The sequence below is a fragment of the Sinocyclocheilus rhinocerous genome, unplaced genomic scaffold (assembly GCF_001515625.1).
Source record: "Sinocyclocheilus rhinocerous isolate Xijiao unplaced genomic scaffold, SAMN03320098_v1.1 scaffold5122, whole genome shotgun sequence".
NCBI classification, from domain to species: domain Eukaryota; kingdom Metazoa; phylum Chordata; class Actinopteri; order Cypriniformes; family Cyprinidae; genus Sinocyclocheilus; species Sinocyclocheilus rhinocerous.
In genome coordinates this window covers 31,456-35,636 of record NW_015630553.1, presented here as the reverse complement: position 1 = coordinate 35,636, position 4,181 = coordinate 31,456, and the positions used below count along the sequence as shown (strand labels likewise).

General features: G+C 35.9%; 1 protein-coding gene across 1 annotated transcript in view; it reads right to left on the bottom strand.

Annotated features, from left to right (window-relative positions):
• The window catches only part of LOC107740566 (uncharacterized), a 33,321-nt gene extending 29,628 nt beyond the window's left edge, over window positions 1–3,693 (bottom strand). The window contains exon 1 of the mRNA XM_016553014.1: window positions 3,621–3,693. The gene's annotated coding sequence lies outside the window, so the exon portion shown is untranslated. The remainder of the gene's footprint in view (window positions 1–3,620) is intronic.
• Window positions 3,694–4,181: the final 488 nt, after the last annotated feature.

Here is a 4,181-nt window from a genome sequence, read left to right as displayed (position 1 = left end):
AAAGTCACTCACTGCTCTTGACTGAAAAACTTTAGTAGCCCTAAAGATTAATCTAAATTTATTTATAGAAATAAATATGTCTGCTTAAAAGAATGAGGAATATGGTAAACAAGTTGCTATAAAGAATGCATAATTAGCCTATATAACCATTGGTATTTCATTAAAAAGAAGACCATGTTCTTGTTCTTTATGAGAAGTGGTTTTAATAATTTTAACATAAAGGCATGTTGTGTGTCACCGCAGTTAAATCAGTGTCTATCATGAAAAAACTTTAATATCAAACATATATAATGAGTTTGGAAATTTTAGAGAAATGCTTAATAAATGCACTGTAACTAAACCCATTAGATTTTAGCCGACTAAATTTACTGTAGATTTAGTCGACTAAAATCTTATGATATTTAGTCGACTAAAACTAGACTAAAACTAAAAACAATTCAGATGACTAAAATATGACTCAAACTAAATGGCATTTTAGTCAAAAGACTATGACTAAAACTAAATAAAAATTTGCTGTCAAAATTAACACTGGTATAAAGTGAAAAGTCATGATTTGCTCTGACATTATTAGTTTTTTAGGATTCATGTCTGTTAGTTAATTTTTACTGCAGACGTGAACTGTAATGTTTATGGTCTTTTCGGGAAGGATAAGCGATATCAATCGAAGCTCGGTGTAGACTAGGCTATACCACACTGCCGACAGTAACTGACCTAATAAAAACTATATTTCTGTACAGCATGTAATTACATATGATCTGGGATTATTAAAAGAAACTGTACCATTCGACATCTTGCTTGGAAGGACAGTATTATAATGCTTGGAAATATTTCACGTCTTTAATTTCATTCATTATGTAGCGTGCCTGCCATCCAATAATCGCAGTAAGTTTTGTGCTTTGTTACTTTTATTCAGAAATAAAGTATCAGCTTTCATATTCTGTCAGTTTTATCACAAAATACAAACTATAAATGTGATTTTTCAGCCACAGAAAGATGTCAGTAAAACAATGTCACGTAAAGTCACATTTACCTCAGGAAAGACATTTATTGTACATTAACTCGATAGTCAGCTAAAAAAAATTACTTTATAGAGAGAAACATTGTATTACATTCATTATATTTTACTTAACCTGCTGCCTTTATTTTTAATGTTCGTTTGAAGAAATCTGTGCAGGGAGACTTCAGATAGCCTATAAAAACCGTGGACTTGTTAGAAAATGTTTACTCAATAAAATCATGGCGCGGTGGCTTCACTTGTTATGATGTCTTGAGCAATTCAGTTTTATATAAGTAGATGTAGCCATTGCAGTGTGAAGTCGTCTCAGCCATCACTGCGGGAGAATGTGTCAGCATGGATGCGCATTGTCTACGCCGGGCGTAGATGAAAAACATTCTGTAAGCTTTATATTCGAATCTCTGAACACGTGGGGACAAAGTTTTGGCAGAGATGTCCTTGCGTTATCCTGTGGGTGGCGCGCTAATGTTGATTGACAGGCTTGAAGTAATGCTACATGCATAAAATACTGTATAATAATTGCCTTAATATAGTATTTATCACCACCAAATGTTGATTTAAAATGTTACAAGTTGTGGAGCAATTCGGGTGAGGAAAGACGATCATATGTCTATTCTCAGAATAAACAAAACAAACACAACAGAACCATATAAAGGCTATTCATGTGAGCACATTTAAACTAAAGGATTTAACGTATAGCCTACTTTGTTAATTTGATCCACTACTCCACAAAGAAAAATAAAACAGACATGGCAAATTACTGACCTAATGCAGACACATAGCTGAAGCGGATTGATATCGTCTTGGTGGAGCGAGGTTCACGTAAGGTAATGTGAAAATAAGCAGGGCAGTCTCAAATCTGCCCCAATGGCTCTAAATTAGAGCGCGCCGCAGTTCCCCTTTTTACCACAGATTTACGTAGCAAAATTGTGGGGCGCTGTTGAGCTCGGGAGGTCTCGGGCACCATCTGCCCCGCTTAGTATCATGTATACATGCCTGCTAAAGCTGTGGCGGATTAAGACTCTTTGGTGAACCCCCCCCCCCAAAATAAATAGATAAAAAAATGAATAAATGAAATGTGCTTCATGTGATAATTTAGATTCATTTTTTTTTGCAAAATGTTATATTAACAAACTGATCTGATAACAAGGCTACAAAATCCTTACAAAATCAGGTTACCACTTTTTACAGTGTATTACAGGTGTAATCTGTTCTAAGATGTGATATAAATCTGAACTGTATGCAGCAAATTGAAACATTTTATAACTAGTGAAGCCAACTGTTACAGGTATAATAATAATCCAATCTGTTAATCACTTCAGACTCTATGGAAAAAAAGAAAGAGTGGATAATCTTTTTAGAGTCATTGTTGTCCTCAGCTCATTTTTCATTAATTTATATTTAATTTACAAAAACATTTTCTAATGTTTTACTCCCTTGTGTAAAAAGGGTGTTTTCAGAAATGCAACAATGAGTGCATGGTCTTGTTTGCAATTACATATACAGTGCTTAACAAATTTATTAGACCACCACCCAATAGGTTTATGCCACAGCTGCCCTAAACCAAGTATTGGTGATTACCAAAATTACGGAATGTTATGTTTCTGTAATGGTTAATCCACCAGTATGTGTAAGATCTTTAGTCACAGTAGTGTTTATAATGCTAAAATATAATTATTGTCGGGATTGAATGATTCTAAGATAGATTGCACAAAAGTTGAATCAAAAGCAAGTCTTTGGGAACAACTAACTATTTGGAAGTCAGTAACAACAGAGACTGTGGAAAAGTACATAAAAAGTATGCCAGCAAGAATGCAAGCTTTTATCAAGGCCAAAGGAGGCCATACACAATAAAAATAAAATAGCCTATTTATATTTTTTGGTTGATTAGTTTTTGGTTATTATGTGTGAATAAAGACTATTTAGTTGTTTCAGTTTGTTATTTGCCTAATGATAACACAATTTTTAGTTTTAAAGAAGTTTTTGACGGGCGGTCTAATAAATTTGTTAAGCACTGTATGTAGCTACATATAGTTTTGTGAGGATTTGAACTGAAAATAAAATTTACAAACTCACTCGTTTACACTTATTTGCCCCTTTCTTGGTTGCCAATGGCTGCAAAGTACAACGTGAAAGCGCAAGGCTGACGCTCCGTAGCGGATTCACACATCCATGAGCGAGGCATTTCAGTTGAAGAGACAGGAGTTGCGCGACAGCATGCTCCTAGAATCTGTTTGAGTAATATGTGGCCGTCGAAACGAAAGCGCAAGGGTTCACGCAGTAGGCTATAGCCTATGTGTGAATCTGGCGATAGATCGCGCATCCACTTTTTCACGCATGAGAGAAGAAAAAAAAACTTTTAACAAAACGGATAACTTATATGTTCTGATGAAAGGGTAACGTATAGGCCACGGCTAGATAGACGTTTGAGAAAACATCGCTTGTTTTACCGCAGAACATTTATTTGCTTGGTGCACCCCTGGACGGTGTCCCTGGGCAATTGCCCATATGGTTAAACTGGCCTGGCGCACACACACACATCTAACGTCGAGGCATTTATGCGATAACATCGCACAGGTTATGTGAATTAAATTAATGGACTTACCGGTAAATTAAACGGAGCTTGTAAGCTTGGTTTACAGCAGTCTGAAATGGCGTTTTATTATCCGAAGCTGAATTATACTTTCAGTTTCGATTTCTATCACTTTGAAGGATCGACTAAAACACCCATTATCCCGACTGTGATTGGTTCATCCGGACAGCAGACGTCCCTTTCAAAAATATTCTGTTGTATTAATACGCAGCGCAACGACTTAAAATGCATTTCGTCCAGCTTTTCTTCGTTTTTTACTGAATATTTTTCGATGTTCCACACAGCAAGCACCAAGGAGCCTACATGAAAGCGTTGTCAACATTTAAAGTAATAAGCAGAAATGTAATTCGTCCGTAAACTGTCAAGACTTCCACAGGGTTAAGAATAAAGCTGCCAGCTGGCAAAATAAAGCTGTTAAATTCACATTGTATTGACTATCCTGCTGCACGAAGATCCAGGTCGTATATGCTGTTGTCATTTCTTAGTTCACTCCGTGATTTGAGTAAACACTGTATTACTCTGCCCATTGAACTTGCATATGCAATAAAGCAGTGAGTGGTTCCCAACCTTTTT